Source organism: Pleurodeles waltl, chromosome 3_1 (assembly GCF_031143425.1).
Source record: "Pleurodeles waltl isolate 20211129_DDA chromosome 3_1, aPleWal1.hap1.20221129, whole genome shotgun sequence".
Classification (NCBI taxonomy): Eukaryota; Metazoa; Chordata; class Amphibia; order Caudata; family Salamandridae; genus Pleurodeles; species Pleurodeles waltl.
In genome coordinates, this window is record NC_090440.1 from 279,637,749 (window position 1) to 279,656,372 (window position 18,624).

General features: G+C 43.9%; 1 protein-coding gene across 7 annotated transcripts in view; it reads right to left on the bottom strand.

The window, feature by feature from the left end:
- The window catches only part of APBA2 (amyloid beta precursor protein binding family A member 2), a 1,150,852-nt gene extending 1,133,722 nt beyond the window's left edge, over positions 1–17,130 (bottom strand). For 3 of the 7 annotated variants that reach the window (XM_069222383.1, XM_069222388.1, XM_069222385.1), the window contains exon 1: positions 16,925–17,034. The gene's annotated coding sequence lies outside the window, so the exon portion shown is untranslated. Of the gene's footprint in view, positions 1–16,924 lie in introns of all 7 variants that reach the window. The other 4 variants (XM_069222389.1, XM_069222384.1, XM_069222387.1 and 1 more) reach the window with 3 other exon arrangements.
- Positions 17,131–18,624: the final 1,494 nt, after the last annotated feature.

Consider the following 18,624-nt stretch of genomic DNA (forward strand, 5'->3'; position numbering starts at 1 on the left):
CACTTAGGTTTCTCCAGCCTGGCATTGATGAACAGGCGGGCTGGAGACACTGCACAGGCCCCAGGGTCCCAACACTGCTTTCATGCTAGCTTTAGCAGGAAAGCAGTGCCAGGATTTCTGGGGAGCCTGTGCTGGTGTCCCAGTGAATGCTGGGATACCACATCAAAGGAAGAGGAGTGACAAGCGGGGCAGCAGGAGACAGCAGCATCCGTGAAGGTAAGTTTATTTTATTTACTATTTATTTTATTTTCACCTCCCTCCGTCCCAGTCAGCCATGCCCCTCCCCTTGAGATTTGTGGCAGCCGCTGATGGCCTCTTGCCAATGGATATCATCTTATGGCGATCACTGACAAACATTCCAGGTTTCCTCTGGTAGAAGACATATCATCCTCAACCAATGACAAAGTCATTGGGTGGCTATATAACGTCTTTACAATGACAATGATTCAACAGCAAGGAGCTCAAGGAGTTTCTAGTGTATCTTAATACCAAAAATCTAAAAAGCACACCTTTGAGGCCTCAAGCCAGCTACCGTGCTGGAGATGTTGCAACATGTGCAAACATAGGTTTACATGGCTGCCAAGTTTCCCAGGTGCATGCATGATGTGCTGCTCCAGTCCAGATTTTTTCCCTTGAATTCTGGGACTTAAAGTCCTATTTTATAATGGTGAACAAGACTATAAGTCCCAGAATTCAAAGAAAAAACCTGGACTGGAGCAGCAAATCACACATGGGCCTATTAAACTTGGCAGGGCTGCGTTTATACAGCGATCAGAAATCATAATCAGCTCCCCAGTCTCGGCCACAAATAATCTTCTCCCCCAGTCATAGCTGGGGAAATTATAAACACTAACAATTTCCTATTGTGCAAAAGAGGCACACTTCGGCATATATCCACAAAATATAGGTAACACTTGAGGGGCAAAATGTGCTTTAGAAACAAGTGGCTGCAAATCCTTGGACACAAGGACTCAGGACAAATGACTTGAGGCCAGTTGGAGGGCAAGAGAGCAACTGTAGGGCGAGCACGGATGCAGCACACCGCACATAACTAAGCAGCTGCCACCAGCCCACTGCTTTGGTATGCACAGAGTTCCATGGGCTTGGTGACTGGGCCTACTGATATCAGCAGCCTCACATCCACATTCTCATATAACATGTATCAGATTAGCCAGGAATGACACTTAAAGGATCAGTTTACAGTAAAGCTCATATTTGCATTTCCACCACTATATTATAGGTGGATATGTAAATCAAAACTCCACTACTCAGTTATCACAAAATCAATGAAGTGTGAGTCTGTATTGCAATATGGTTTTTCTTATGGCAGCCACATGCTAGACCAGGACATTGGGGGAACAATGATGCATCAGGTGCATATTCCAGCACATTTCTTTGTGCATAAGGGATCCCTTGAAATCTACACCTGGCACATACTACAAGTGAAAATCATATGCAGGAACAAGCAGTTTGTTCACATTTCACGTTTCATACATTCCCAAATTTCCTTTCTTAGTGCATCCGCAATATGCACCCTTTTCCGTGATGCACAGCCCAGCAGATAAGGGTATAGGATTTGTGAATCTGGTACCTAGCCCAGCTTTCCGGGCAAATTTAGAACTTCACCAGCCCTACATATAACCCTCACTCCAGTTAAAAAAGAAATGTATCTTAGTCAGGATATTACGTCAGAGGACTAATCACATTGACCAGAAAGAACTGCTTAAGTGCAAAGCCTGTGCCAGGATATTTATTCAGTGTATGTTTAAATGGGCCCCAATACCTGCTATAAGATCGACATTCAATACAGTTCTTTGTTATTTGCTTAGATTCATTACAATCAATTCAAACTATTGACATTACAGTAATAAGATGGGAGAAATTGGATACTGGAAACAAAAACAGAAATGAATGTAGTTAGTTAGTCAAACCGTACCAAATTCTATCTACATAAATCTGATGAGTGCACAGTCTTGGACATGGGGAACTGTCCAGCTAGCTAGAATGCTACTTTTGCTGGCTATAACTGAGTGGTTATTTTTCTTCTTAGGAGGCATCACATGGCTGCTAGTTCCCCGTTTGAACCTCAGGTGTGCTCTATCTTGTCTGATTACCCCCCACTCAAAATCCTTCTTTAGGCCTCCCTTGGATTGGCTCTTCACATTCACACAGTGAGAGCTTGAGCTGTAACTCACCAGGAGTTCTCGAACAAACGCTACTCAGCCCTCTCAACGCTCCCTTGCGTTTCACACCACAAGGATGCTGTGATGCTCCTCTACTTTTTTTTCTCTCTTTATTGAAGAAAATGTTGCAGTGTCCAGCTCATTTACTCCTTGTCCCACTGAGGGAGAAGGTCTGCCTCTTCCCACAAAACAGTCAGAAATAGGGAACAAACATTGTAGCGTTTTCCCTCTTCTCTTTCAAGGGGAAGGATGTTTGACCCTGGAGCATGAGCTTAGGTAAGGAGAGATTTGCACTACAAGATCCGTGCAGAGAGGCACAGGAGAGACAGAAGACTGAGGGAATGGGGAGCCATTTTTAGGTTTCACCTGCACATCGCTTGCAAAGAGCTTTGAAGTAAAAAATAAAAAATAAAAAATAAAAAAAAAGTCTTAAAAAGGGGCTTATAACCTGCTCAATACTTACCTGAACTTTCCACTGGTTGATTCCAACGTTGCTTTAATTTACTAGCTTCTCATTGGCCACCACATCATCTGCTTTCACATACTGCTCTTCCTGCTCTGTTTTTGCCATCCATGGCGTCGTGTGGAGCTTGGACAAAGTACACCTCTGATCACTGGTCATTGGCTACTGGTTAGTGTCCTTCCACTGGTTACTTCACTCTATAGTTACTTTTGTTTTCATTTACAAATGATCACTCCATCTGCATTCCCGCACTCCTCCCACTCTTGGTTGTTTTTTTACTTTTTCACTGTAGCCCCCACCCTCCTCCCACTGTCAGTTGCAGTTTGCCCACCCCTAGCGATGTCTGCTGTCTCCGAACCTCGAATCCTCCTCCCATTTCAATTTGTTCCCCGATTCCCCCTCCATATCCCCATGTCTGTTGTTTAATTGTTTAATCCTGGACCATTTCAGCCTCACTACAGCATACAAGGGCAAAGCGGCCTATATTGGGCCACAGCTTCTTTGTGGTACTTGTGCAGTTGATGGGGGTGTTGGCAGTGTGCCCTAAAAAAAAAAAAAACACAGGAAGAGGATGTTGGGATTGGAAAATAATTGAGACAAAAAAAGAGCTGCTTCTGTATATGTGTGCTTTACTTGTCCCATGCTTTCATGCTTTGCTGCTGAGATAATGGAAACTGATTTGAGTACTGGCAGCATTGCCCTTTTGTGCTGTTTGCAGTCATTTAAAGTGCTTTCAGACAGTGAACAAACCACCTGCATGGCAAAAAGCAGACAACCAATAACATAGTGCAGAGAACAACACTTTCATTGCAGCCATAAGGAGTCAGTCAGTGCCACTCAACCTTAAAATTATATACTAAGCAGGCATGGAACCTTTGTACAAGTATTCCTAAAAAGTATGCTTTGCTCCTTGCATTTCCCATAGTATGGTCAAAGTTTACTTTAAGGCATGTGTAGAGAGGACAGAGAGGACACCTTGGTAAAATAATAACCAAGAAGTAGTGTTATGTCTTTTGTTTATTCTTCCTCAGTATTATTGCTTAGGTCCTATGCATTATTAGGATGTTACTTCACATCTGGCTTGTTTCAGTCTTTTAATCTCCTTCTCTTGTTGTTTTTCTTCTTAGAATTCCCCAAACTCGATGTCCTGGTTCGTTCGGTGGATTCACCAGACCTCGGGAAACAGACAGGACAACAAGGATTCAGGTAAGAGGCTATGTCTGGGAAGAGGGGAGGAAAGGGAGGTGCCAGTGATGGAACAAAGGATCATTAAATAGGTGCTATTTAATGGTGCAGTAGGTGATGGTGATTTCTGGTATTTCTTACCGAACTTTCTTTGTGGTCATGCGTGCTCCCGTTTGTGCCCCTATAACGCCCAGAAAATTCAGGTGCTGTTAACAGATTGTGGGACCTAAACCATTCACTGCCAGATGCCCTGCAGTTTCAGCCTCACCTCGTTACCACCTCCTCCCCCCCACAGTCTGCCAGCCCACAACCTCCCCAGTGACCGCGTAAACGGACCCATACCTTTGTCAGCCACGTCCCTCTGGGGACATGGCAGAAGAGCGCATCCTGCAACCTGGCTCCTGCCACTGTGGTCTCACTCGCCTCGTCACTCCGCTCCTCCTGGCGTACCGATCTCCAGATTCCCATTGGTGTTCACCTTTCCCGTGATTCATGGTGTCTTTTCTTCTCCTTGCCCACTCCAGCCGGCAGTCCTAGGAGACCCATCTCCTTTTCTGCTGGTCCTACGTCTGGGTCGAGTGCCTGTGATGTCGTAGGATTTCCTCCCTGCTCGCTCCAGGATGAGCCCCTGGGGTAAACAATAGTGTTGCCAAGTATTGCATAATTTGTCCCCGTAGTGCCTGGCCTGCTACAGTGCCTCCCAAACGAGCATGGCCAATCAGGCAATGAGGAAGATAGGACCCTGGAAGGGAAATCCACACCTGGCAGCGCCCAGGCAAGTGAAGAGTCTGAAAAGACAAAGGCTGCAATGCCAAGAACCAATGTAAAATCCGAGGATTAGTGTCCTTACGTCAGGCCAGCCAAGTTAAGGGAGCATGATCAGTCAATAAAGTAAAGGAACGACCAAGCAAATAATATTGGAGGTACTCAATGGCCCATTTAATTGCTAGGCATTCTTGCTCGATCGTGCATTAATTGACTTCGGGAGGAAACAATCTATGGCTGATGTACACCACCAGGTGTAAATGTCCCAGGGAATCTGGCTGTAACAACACCGCCCCAGACCGTAATTAGAGGCATCGGTTTGGAGTAGAAAGGGTTTAGAGAAGTCGGGGCACTTCAGCACCAGGTCTGCACACAGGGCTGTTTTCAGCCAAACAAAGCTAGTACGCTGTTGCAGGGTGAAGTCAGCTATCTTATTCAGTTGAATGTTTTTTAGTAGATCACTCAAAGGTGCGGCGTGTTCAGAGAAGCGTGGTATAAAGCACCTACAATAGCTGACCAACCCTAAAAAGTATCTAATGTCCTGCTTGCGGGGTAAGGCAATCATTAGCTGGCTCATACTTTGTTCATTTGGGGTCTTATGTGTCCCGATTCTATATGATACCCTAAGTATTTAATGGAGGTCACGGCTAAATTGCGTTTTTTCTGGATCGGCCACGCCTGCCTTTCTATGGGTTGCAAGAAAAGATTCGAACGGTTTTAAATGCTGCTTCCATGTGGGGTGTGAACCACTTTGTCATTAAGGTAGGCCACTGCATAAGGCTGATGAGGCTTTAAGAGGGTGTCCATTATCCTTTGAAACATGGCAGGAGACTCATATACGCCAAAGGGCAATACTTTGAACTGGTAGAGCCCTGAAGGAGTGGAGAAAGCAGTCTTTCCCAAGCCTGTGGTGTGCGAGGTATCCGTAAATATCCTTTTGTAAGGTCTAGAGTAGTACGGTATTGGGCACTTCCTAGTCTTTCGATGAGTTCATCCACCCCGAGCATTAGGTAGATGTAAAATTTTGAAATATTGTTCAATTGGCGGAAATCAATACAGAACCATATAGACCCATTGGGTTTTGGGACCAATACAATTGGGGCGCACCACAGGCTTGTAGAGGGTTCAACGATGTCACCCTCTAACATGCTGGTTCCCTTTTTTTATACTGCTTGACCTCGGGCTTCTGGAATGCACTAGAGTCTGAGGCGTACTATTTTACCTTGCTCTGTTTGGATGTTGTGATGGGCTAAGGATGTACGTTCTGGTACCTGTGAAAAGACATCCTGATTTTGTTGAATTAGTCATTCTATTTGTCCTCTCTGTTCCTTGGTCAGTGACTCCTCTAGATTTGGGGTCTGTTCCTTTCTCAGGTTACCTTGTGGAGGAAGGGTGATATCAGGTAGCTGGTCCTCTGTCACTAATAGGGAAGTATGGGCTTCAACTGGATGTTCCTCACCATATTCCCAATCTTTTAATAGATTTATAAGGTATTTTTGACCTTTCCCATGTGCATAAGGGATGGCTAAGCGATAAGTAATCTGTGCTTTAACTTCACAGGGTCCCTGCCATCTAGCCAAGGGTATATTGCCTGAAAGGGAAGGAGAATCAATGCCTTACTTCGTACCCTTAACCATCTCATCTTACAGTTGTGACCATATTCCTCCTTCTGTTTCTCCTGAACTTTTTCCATATGGACTCTGACCACCTCCCACAGTGTGCATTCTGTCTTGTAATGTACCAGTATAGTCCAATATTAACTTTCCCTGCATCCTCCTCCTCCCATCGCTCAGCTGCCATATAGAGCAGGGTGAAAGGTTGTCTCACAAAGACTAACTCAAAGGAACTGTGTCCTGTGGAAGTCTTGGTGTGGGTAGGGATGGCACATAAGACTAGTGGGAGTTTCTAGTCCTAGTCCCTACCAGCATCCAATATTAATTTCTTTAGGACCGTTTTTAATCGTTCTGTTACATCTCTCGGCCAACCCATCAGTTTGAGGTTTATGTACAGAGGTTCTGATTTGTTTGATACCAAGTAATTGGCAAATTTGTGACATAAGCCTGGACATAAAATGCAGTTCCCTGGGAAAACCTACACAGGAGAAAAATTCTAACATGGCCTGAGCTACTGTTTAGGTAGTCATGGTGGTAAGGGGTATTGTTTCTGGGTATCAGGTAGCGTAGTCAACCAAAACAAGTATATATTGAAACCCTTTAGAGGAAGCCATCAGGGGACCGACTAAGTCCATACCCACCCAGGAGAAGGGTACGTATATGATAGGTAAAGGTCTAGGGGAGATTACACCACCTGGGGCGTGTTAATGAGTTGACATCTGAAGCAAGCACTACAAAACCGGCATATGTCTGAAAACACTCCCTGCCAGTAAAAAAGCCTTAACAGATATTGTTTGGTTTTCTCTCTGCCATAATAACTCCCACCCATTTGGCTATGGGCTAAGTGGAGAACTTGGGTTCAGTAAGGTAGGGGAACTAACAACTGGGGTAAGGTTTCCCCATCACATCTCACATTACGGTAAAGCAAATCTTTTTTTTTTTTGTCCTGAAGAAAATTCCTACCTGATCTAAGCCTGCAGGGATGACCTGGGCCCACGCTTGTTGTAAAGTAGGAAACTCTCTTTGATTTGATTAGCCCGGACACTCCCCAGCGGGGTTTATATAGTCGCCACTGTGGGAGAAAGGGAATGTTCATTAGCTTCCTTTAAGTGGTGAAACTGTTTATTGTTTTCACTCTTCCCTCTACGGCTTAACTTTAGTTGGTTCATATCCACCACCTATATTTTCTGTATGAAAGGGTGCCTCTCCCAGCCAGCCTGGTGAGCATCTGTCGGCCTAGTGATGTCCAACAATATTGGGAATTCCTGATAGTCGGTGCCTATAATCAGGTCTTCTTCCAAGTTGGGAATACCTCCTACTCTTATGACCTCCTCCCAGCCTCTCTAATTTATCCCTGCCTCTGCAACTGGATAAGTCTTACTATCCCCATGTACACGAGTTATCATTACATTTTCCCCGAGTCTCCAATGGTGGGGCAGAATGTGAACCATACTTATCACTCAGTGTCTGCACCCAGAGTCTACCAAAACCTGCATAGGTTTGTCGGTGACTATCATTTAATTTTTATACTTACGGAAACTACCTCCCGCCCACAGGACCCTTCCCTGTGAAAATTGTAGTTCCATTGGTTTAGGCGACTGGGTCTTTTGGAGACAGTTCTACACAATGTAGCCCAATTCAGCACAGAGGAAGCACTGGGGTCCCTGTCTGTAGTCTTTCCCTACAGGGCGTGGGGCTATGCGTATGTCTTTGAGGTGTCTGGTGGGGTTTCGGGAAGAGGAACTAGGTTTCCAACTAGGACCAGGGAGAGTGCTGCTCTTTGGCTGAAATAACCTAGAATCAGGTGTCCTATGGAAGGCACAAGCTAAATTATTCACCATGGTTATAGTAACATCTGGCTGTTGCCTGGTCTAATTTCTTGTTGGCCCTGAAAGAACCTCAAGGAATTGTTCCAGCAGGACTTTAATAATGATGTCTTCCTTAGAGGACTCAACAGGTTTTAGCCAGCGTAAGCCAAAATCCTGCATTCAATAAAACAGTCCCCTGGGATTGTCCTGATGGTTTCACATCTCTTTTCGAAATTTGGTTTGATAGTGTTCACTATCAAATCCCAACCGTTCTAGAATGGCTTTCTTTACTTTGGCATAGGGGCGTCCCACCACCTGGATTAGCCACCTGGTATGCTGTTAAGAGTTCCCAGTAAGTAAGATCACTACATACTGGCTCCAACATTCTTGTGGCCATGTGGCAACACATTCAAAAGCATTTGACTCCTCTCCAACCTGGTATTTCTATAGTACAGAGCTCGGCAAGTTGGGATGGACTTTTGCACTGGCAATAGTTTCCGTTCATTTAAGAATGGCCGTTTCATGCACTAGCTGATTATTGGCAAGGACTGTGGCCTGGGACTTTAATGCATTCTGTAATGTCTTTGTATCCTGTTGGGCAGCCTTTTCCTGTCCTTCCACTACCAATTTCAGGTGCCTTTGTCCCTGAGCTAGTTGTTTAATCATTTTGTCCAAGGTGCTGGTGGGTTCCATCTCTGTCCGCCCTGCTATGTCAGGAAGATCCCACTTCTGACACCACCACGGACAGAGAAAAATAATGATAACCAAGGAGTAATGTTATGCCTTTTGTTTATTCTTCCTCGGTATTACTGCTTACGTTCTATGCATTATTAGGATGTTACTTCAAATTCAGCTTGTTTCAGTCTTTTAAGACTATTCTCTTGTTATTTTTCTTTTTAGGAATCCCCAAACTCCAGATGTCCTGGTTCGTTCTGTGAATTCACCAGACAAATGGAAAGAGACAGGACAACAAGGATTCAGGTAAGAGGCTAACTCCGGGAAGCAGGGAGAAAAAGGAGGTGCCAGTTAGTGAACAAAGGATCATCAAACGGGTGCCATATAATGGTTCTGTAGGTGATTCCACGTATTTCTTACAGAGATTTCCTTGTCGTCATGCATGCTCCCTTTTGTGCCCCTAGAATGTCCAGAACCAGCAGGTGCTGGTAACAGATTGTGGGGCCTAAACCAATCACTACTTCATGCCCTGCCATTTCAGCCTCACCTCATTCTCCTCCCTAGTCTGCCAGCCTACGACCTCCACAGTGACCGCATAAACAGGACTGTACCTTTGTCAGCCACGTCCCTCCTGGGATGTGGGGTGGGGGTGGTCAGGGGAGTGCAGGACTTGCAAGCTGCCTTCTGCTGCCATGGTCTGACCTGCCTCCTCACTCTGCTCTGTTTCTCCTGGTGTACCGATCTCTGGATTCCCATTGGCGTTCTCCTTTGCCACTATTCCTGGCATCTTTTCTCCTCTCTGCTCCATTCCAGCCGGCAGTCCTAGGAGTCCCACCTCTTTTCTGCTGGTCCTAAGACCGTGTCATATGCCTGTGATGGCACATGTTTTCCTCTTTGCTCGCTTGAGAATAAGCCCCCTCGGCACACAATAGTGTTGCCAAGTATTGCGTCATCTATCTCCATAGTGCCTGGCCTGCCACAGTGTGTTTCATTCAGCCTGGACGCAGTTGGGTTTCTACTGGTAACAAGAGCAGTGGTCGACAGCATGTGGAGGATTACGATTTGCAGATAATGGTTCTTGGTTTAAACTCATCAATCACATTTGTGGACACTAAATACAAGGCGGATTGCTCTTGAGTCTTAAATCACCCGATTTCTAATGTTGCTGAAGACCTTGTGTGTTCATTTTTTCTCATGTATAAAGGTCTCACAATTATGCTGGAATTTCTGCTGATTTCTTCCATTGCTGCTGTTTTTCCACCTTAAGCCTTTTTACTTTAAGCCATGTTGCATAGCAGCTCAACTGCTATGCAACAGGTAAAAAAACATAGAAAGTAAATAGATTTTGCATAGGTGAGACCTATTGGCTTTGTCAGTGCTTTATCCCTGCCTCTGCAACTGGATAAGTCTTACTTTCCCCAGGCTGAGAATGTTTATAGTAAAGCAGGGAACAGCTCTGTCTTAGAAAAACACTGTGAGAGTTGTGTTCTTTCCAACACTGACCTGGTACAGCCAGCATTTGAACAACAACTTACTCGAGGGGAGGTTTCTAGAATTCTCCTCTCCAGTTGGTTTAAAGTATATAAGGTAGTGGGAGCTTGACGGCTGGATAGACAGACCTCATCTGAGGAGGGACGCCTTGCTCAAAAACTAATCGCATTTGGCGGTAGTTCTCTCTTTCCGGTGATCCGGATTCCACAGCCTGAAGCTGGCAAACAAAGGGATGTCGTTGATGTCAAGCCCCATGGTGATGCATTTTTAATTCTTATTTTTAGCTTTGCGTTGTGCATGCATGAATCTGTAGTCTATAAATAAATATATATAAATAAACACATATATATAATGACCATTTATGAGTTCTGTGATCATCATTATTTCACTGCTGTGATTATTTTCAGAATTGCACTTCTGTTACTGCCTTTGAAATAATAGCCCACGTTATTCTTTCATTGCATGGAACTTGGGAAGTGCTTTAATAAAGTCATTACTCAGACTAAGAGTGTGGCATTCTTGGCATACCTTTCCTTTTGTCTCCTCTCAGTCTGACCTAGAGCAGAACACTGTATAAACACATTTAATGAGCCCAGCTTATTTATCAACATGAAGAAGGGAAAGCATCCACAATAGTTTTCAAAACATTGCTATTTTTCCTCATGTGCACATATTGTATTTAGCTAGCAATATAAATTAGGGAAGTGATTATATATCATTCATCTGAACTTTATAGCTCTGGTAAGTGATTGTTATTTGCAGTTTAAGAAAACAACCCTTTAATAATAAACCCTGTAATAATAAACCCTATAATATTGAGCCAGAAAGCATGTTCTCATAAAACAAAATATCTTGCCGCATTATTTGTTTTGGTTTAAAGGATCAAGAGTCAAAAGATATTCTGAAGGTTTATCATTTTGTAATAGAAAGTATGACATCCTGCAAAACATTGATAAGATACTAAAGATTTTAGGCCCTCATTTTGAGTTGGCTGAACTTGGTGCAGGGCACTGTGGGGCCTGAATCGCCTGGGGAAAAGCAAGGGGGCAGGGCCTACTTGGGAAAAACATTGTCTGCTTCCCTCAGACAGCTGTGGGGCACAGGCAGAAGCAAGGCAATGCTGCCGCCCACATTCTCTGCCCTTGTAGCATCTGAAAAATTCCAGTGTCTCTGGGCCTGGAATTATTATACCCAGATTTTGCAGACCCAATAATTCTGGACCCAGATAAGTTCAGAACTGTAAATTGGGATACTTGTCCTGGATTGCTTGCTCCAAGTGAAATACCACAACTCATAATGTAAGAATTAATCTTGTTAGATATCTGCATGACTGAGTAGAAATCAGTGTCACAGTAGTGATATCCAATGTCTCAGTTTTTTTGGTGTTATCCTATTACGCCGTCTCTGAATCTACTGTTAACCAACATAATTGTCTTGTGGATGATTTGCTGTGAATTCAGAGAGGTACGGAAACATCCATCACTTCCCCTGGATAAAAACTGTAAGGTTACTGCTTTCTGATAATACCCAGCAGAATAATTTCCCTCAATGTTAGCATAATGAAAATTTAGTTTAAACTTGGAAGGATTTAACCGTATGCCTTGCAGATTACATGCAGCTGCTTTCAGCAAGTGCATGCATCACTGGATTGTAACCTGTAGGTTACACAACAGAAGCATCAACCCAGTTAACTTTCTTACATAAAATAGAAATCAGTGACCTTCACGCTACATGTACCAATCACATTAACCTGCAAAGTTATTTTATGATGAATGAAACCTGTGAGCCTTTCAGATGTTACAGACAGCACTCCCCAGCATGTGCATTAACCACCTACTTAGCTCACCAATATTATACCCTCAAACATGCTGGGTACATACAGATCTCCGCGGGAGGTGCCTTAACTCCCTAAAATATATCCATCTGTGGTCCATTCCTTAGAACAGTGAATACTCAAAGTACGGCCCGAGGGACGCATGCGGCCCTCCTGACATTTACAAGCGGCCCCCATGTCATCAGCAGCACTGTGCTGTGCTGCTATTTATTTGACTTGGCACTAAAACTAAAAATTGTCAAATCGGCAAGTATTTATTTGGAGGCTAATTGAATAGGGGGTAACTAGGGTGTCCTGGATGTCAACTTTAGAAATACCTTCATTATTAAGGACATCTTCCAGCAAACATATAAAAGTATGATCTGTTTGAAATTCAAAAAGTGCATTTAATTAATCTGCAGAACAGTTTCACCTTAGTACACGCGATTATTTCACTGCGTTGAGAAGTATTTTTAAAGTGATATTTTTCAAACATAAATTTACAAACATTCTTCCCCCTTTACCCCCCCACGCCCTGACAACAATGTGAACTGTGAACTAAGAGGCAAGTCAGTTGTTATGTGAACTCTTTGGGAGGGCTGGGTTTCTAATATACATGAACAATATTATAGTTTCTTAAATCAGACCCAGAAGGTCTTATACAGCATACATCCTGAAGATGTATTTCAAGGTTCTTATATGTGATGATGATGAAGAAAAAGGAGGTAAAGTGAAATAAAACATTTGTCTAGGATCACACAATTTGGTTAAGTGGAGAAGCCGGGATTTATACCCAAGTTTCTGGTTTCACATTGCGCAATTCAGACACTAGATGTATACGCTTCATTTCCTGTATTTACTACTCATTTCCTGTAATTTTACTACAACCACTTTACCACTACCCCTCCTCACCCCTCCGACCGCCACCCTGCTGGCGACAGTGCGGCCCTCGGTCACATCACAGACCAAACAGTGCGGCCCCTGGGAAAATGTTTGTGAGTACCCATGCCTTAGACGGTCATGCAGGGATTTACAGAAAAAACGTAAAGACTTGAAGCGCTAATAATGTTCTTCCTGTCTGTTCCACCCTCTCGCTGACCTGGAGTCTGATTCCCAAATGAGTACTAGTGTCAATCGCCTAATTGCCCGTATGATGCCTCAGCTTAATTACCTAATTTCTCAAATGACCTTCTCGTGTCAATGAACACACTCCAAAAACTAATCAAGGTAAATTTATTGTGGCATTTTAGCATCAAAGTCTAATCTATACTGTAAGGATTTAAGACAGACGAGTGGGGGGAAAAAGGCTGAAAGGAATGATGTAAGCAAGCTTTCTACATGATCATCTTCAGAGAGCAAAAGACAAGCAATAACACAATAATAACATCTTTACAGTGATTCAGTTAGAGTTCAATTATTTATAGTTGCTGGGAGCTTCTACCACCTCCTTCCAAGCATGTCCAAACTCATTGCATTCCCGCATTCTAAAGCACAGTAAGGCACCTGCGAACAATATCTTAATCCTCTAATGTCAACTTAATTTTTGGAAATAAAAAAAACTAGTATCTTGTCAAGTACCTTTTATATTTGAGACGTTCCTGCTACAATCTAAATTATCTCTGCCCAGCAATCTGCTGAGCACTGAACATACAAACTTCCTATGAGAATTTTGTAATTCTCTTTACACCTCTTAAGGGACCGAATATCTAAGTAATCATGAGGGCGTAGCGTAGCTTCAGGAGGGTTATTTGGGGTGTGTTATGATAAATAATTGGGTGCAGGTGGTTTCAGTTGGGTATTGTGAGGTCTCTGTCGGATTTCACTAGGAATGTTTACACACAGTCTCACCATCTCTCTGTTTGGAAAAACTTCAAAAATGTTGGTTCTTTCACAATATAATGTGCTTTCTCTCACTTAGCACCCCTATCAATATGCATTCTGATCCCTTATGTTCTTCCCCTGCGCCCTGTTTGCCGTAAAATGAATTTTAACAATATGTGGCAGCATGATTGTTGGGAATTCTGAAGCTCGCACCTACCCACCCCCATTCCCAACCTTACTGACCAAGCTACGCCCCTGGCCGCAGTCACCAGAATGGGTAATAATTAAATGGGCCCAGTATTACCAGGTCTTTTTCAAAATGGTTATCAGGGATTCTAGGGACTTTTCAGCACTCAGTTACTGCCTGATTCGATCAAGTGGTGAATGGGGAGAACGGTGGTGAGAGTGTCAAGTGCAGAGCAGGCTCCGACGCTGCTGGGGGCGGGGGCTGCACTCTTTCTAGTGCCAGGCCGGGGCCTGCTTAAGCCTCTGCTCGCTGCTGGTATCTCAGGCACGAGGGTGGTCTTACCAGACGTGGATGGATCCACACCAAGTAACCAGGGTGAGGGAACACCATGCCACTAGGATATTTCAGGGGCGATATTTACCCCCTTTTCCTACCCCAATAGCTACTATGCTGTGTCTCAAAACGGAGCCCCAAATTGGTTAGAAAAGCGTTTATTTACATTTTAATTGTACCCGGTTTGTCTTGAATTCAGTCTAGGGAGCGCTATCAGGGTATGGGGTGCAGTTGCACATTATCGGACAACTACAATTTAAAACCAAAAATACAAAGCACTCCGACTGAACAAAGTGGACTGAGGCCTTCCTATTCCTAAGCGCCGAAATTCAACACTGTTTAAATAAACAAAATGCCACTGCTCATAGTGTTTAATTTGAAAAAAATATATATTTGCCGGGGATGCCGAGAATTTCTTTGAAGTATAATTATTGCAGTTTAATTGTTTCTATCCTGTTAGAGCTCCTCATTATTGTGCATTAAACCCTTGGCTCTGACGCCCTTGGGTCACGTTTGCTCTCTATAAAAACGATAATAATACAGCTCTGAAGAGAAAAGAAATGGCACCTCCCATACTTCGATGTAAGAAATGTAAATATCACTAAGTAATATTCCTTTCACCTTAAGCCAAGCAAAACATTCACACTCCTAACAATTTAGGACAGGTGAATCTCCTAAGATGCCATAAACATTACTACTGATATACAAAATGGTTACTTTCATTTTCTATTTATCAATATATTAATAATTAATTGTTTTTCTTATAGAATTTCAATACCTACTAATACCCAAACTCAAAAATATTCATTTTATTGATCTTTGGAGGATGAATGACTGAGTCGGCCCTGTTGATAGTGCAGCTTATGACGTGTCGTTTGCACGCCCATCTCAAATGCAGGTGTTAAATCAGCAAATTATATATATATTCGTCTTATAATTTCTCCATTGGTGTGCATTATTGCTAAATACTTTAAAGCAGATAATAACCTATACGGTATACATCGAAATAGTTCACTAGCGGCAACACGAGAGGCTGAATAGATGACATCAGTTATTAAGGAACAAACAATTGTAGGTGTTTGAAGGCTGAGACTAGTTCACGTTTGCAAACGTTCTTTTACCACATAGCTCCTTTCAAACGTTCAATCGAATGTACACGAAAATCTTGTGTGCATTTACTGTGTGGTACAGCACTGCAAGTAGTTTCTATTACCCAAAAGGACACGCGCCTATAGCAGGCCTCAGCAGGGCAAAAGGTCGGGCAGTAAAATTTCAACCCAGTGGCCGGAGGAATTCACATCGCCTTTTTGGAGCAGGTGCATTATTCACCCACTGAGCTACCTACTAGCTTGAATGTGGACATGTTTTGGGCAACGTATGCGCTCAAAGGCCGACGCCAGGAGTCGGGCCGTTATTGGTCTGTATGGCCTTCTAGGCAGCCTGCTTTCGCTTCACCCTTGCCTGCGCTCCGAGCAAAGGCGTAGCGGTCCTGAGAGCAGGCCAGCTCAATAAATCAGGCAACATTAGCTGTCAGCCGTGAAGGGAAGGCAAGCCATGCCGGCTCGTGCCCAGTGAAGGTGCAGCCCTAGCCAGGCGTTAATGAAGGGGCGGGCCCCTACCGGGGCCAAAGACAGGGCGGGGGCCCCTGCCAGGACACGCTCCGCGGCTTGATGGCAACCTGCAGGCACCGAGCTCGGGTACAAAAGTCTGAAAAGCGCACATGGCTGAACCTCGTAATAAGTAAGATTATCAGTTTTAATTGAGAATGTCTAATTGGCAAGCGATCCCTGCAGACCTCATTAGTAAGAAAGAGAGTGAGAAAGAGTCGGATGATGAAAGGCCCCGAATTCAGTCCCACCAGTAAAGCGTTGCAAGCAAGGGCGCAATAGCAGACGCTAGGGCAGAGCTCGCTCAAGTCACTGGCAGTGGTTTCCGGCGTGGACCAAGGCACACCTTTCTTGACGAACAATGTGTAGGATGCACGGCCGGCCGGCGCATCTCTGAAATCGTTTTTAAAGCGCACAAGCCACTGACAAGGGAGGAAGGCAGGGACACGGGGCACAGCCTGGGAAGCAGCGCAACTCAGCCATCGCTCGGAACCGTCCATCCTGCGTGCCTAGATAGAAAAGAGGGCGACCTGCCAAAAGCTGCCACCCAGCCCAGCACAGAGAAAGAGAACGCAAGAGGCTCCGCAGCATCTCTGCTGAAGCAGCTCAACCCGACAGAAAAAGGATGCTCGATGTGTCCCGTAAACACAGCCTAACCACGCCACAAAGAGCACACCCGTCTTTCCAAAACAACAGTAAACCTCCCCCTCACAGCATAAGTCTAACAGCCGCCAATCAGAGCACACATAATTAGGGAACCGCAGAATCCCAGCGCACTATGTACGCCGTTCCGGGATCCAGTGATGCTCATTTTGTGCAGCATCTTCCAAGGATCAGCTTTTCCTGCGTTCAATATGTCCCATCCCTTCCAGCAACCTCCTCTTTTCTGACCTTCCCTTACCCGTTTTATTCTCAAAACAACCCACAGCGAAGGAAAATAAAGCCGGGTGCCAAGTTTCGCCATTGTCCCCGCTTCCTACCTGTTTCGCGTAAACTGCAGGTTTCCTCTTCTGTGATCACCCAAACAAGGAGCAGCTGCAACAGCTCTTTTGTGTAACCGCTGGTTCCTCAGCCACACACTGAGACTACTAATTAACCCAGGCGGCTGGATAGGGAAGAACTAAGCAGGCCCCGGAATCTGCATGACGGAAAAGTGGTTGAGAGCGGCTGAGAGGGAGAATAATGCACCAGAGGGAGAGAACGAGGAGTGGAAGGAAGCAGGGGACAGGTCCTGTTACTACGGTGACGGTCACCCTCCTCTCAAAGGCTTTGCTTTCATTTTAGCTAAGTGTCAAGGGACCAATGAAGGCTGGATGCATGCCTGCTACGTTTATTCAAAGTAGGGAAAGTATTGTGAAAGTAGCTAATAGTGTCCTGTCATATAGTACACCCCGTTCAGGCTATGCACTTCGAAAAATGGATGAATCTTAATTAAACAATTACTCTGCCAACCACTTTGCAGTCGCACATCATTGACACATATTTTGAATTGATTTTCCTATTTATTATCTTAGTATATATTGTCATAGATGACATGTGCTTCGTGTCAAGCGTGCCACCGTAACACAGAAGTGGGTTTTCAACCATCAGCAAGGCTGCGTTTTGGGACATGTAGTTTAATGTTCACATTGCCAATACACTGTTAAATAATCCTATTCTGTTGTCTTAAAAATTGCAGTTCAGGCAAACCATATGGCATATGTATAATTTGCATCCATTTCTGTAGGTGATGCAGGGGGGCATAATGACTTAAAAAACAGGTTTTAGTAAGATTTAAGGCAACAGAGGTATTTTAGTATAAACGTACAAAAGAATCACCAACATAATATGTGGTGGTTTACATAATTCTTTACGGAACAATATGTTAAAGCATAACTACTGCCAACAAATATGCACAAGTGCATCTTTAAACAAGTCAGTTTATCACCACCCAGGAAGCACGATCCGAGGCACTCAGTGAGGCAAAGGGAGTGAGTAAGTCTCCAGTTTCAATTAACCCTAAATATGTGTCTCACATACTTCCCATAAGGCAAGTGGCAGAGGCGGGTTTTAGTGTCTGGGAGATCACGAGCCTCAACCATTTCTCCACTTTTTGAAATGGCGGATATGTGTATTAGTAGTTATGTTTGAGTTAGTCACGCAAAATATTCTCTGGGTGGCTTATCATATTTTACTCATCTGACAAACCTGCTCCCATTTTACCCATTTGATAAACCTGCACCATAACTCTGAATCTGCCAACTATAATTTCTTGTTAGAAATTTAACACAAACTCGGTAACAAATGAGGACAACAAATTAATGCATTTTAATATTTGCAGTAAACAATTTTATTTGTAGGTGATGGTGGTTGAAACAAAAAAACATTTTTTGACTCCTCTTTGTAATTTGACCGTAATTTATGAGTGTGACAAAGCCTGGAAACCTGAATGACTATGGACCATTGTCTTTAGAGCAGGGGTCTCTAACCTTTTCTGCAGTAAGAGCTACTCATTTTAAAAGAAAATCAACATGAGCTACTAATATTATTAGAGGTTTAGTGGTAAGCACATCAGGCATGTTTACATTAGTGGCCATGGTATGAAAGATTACCAGCAGAGATTATATCAGTACATCAGTTATGGTACCCAGCAGTAATGTAAACAAGTATTGGCAAAGCCAATAGGTCCCACCTGTACAAG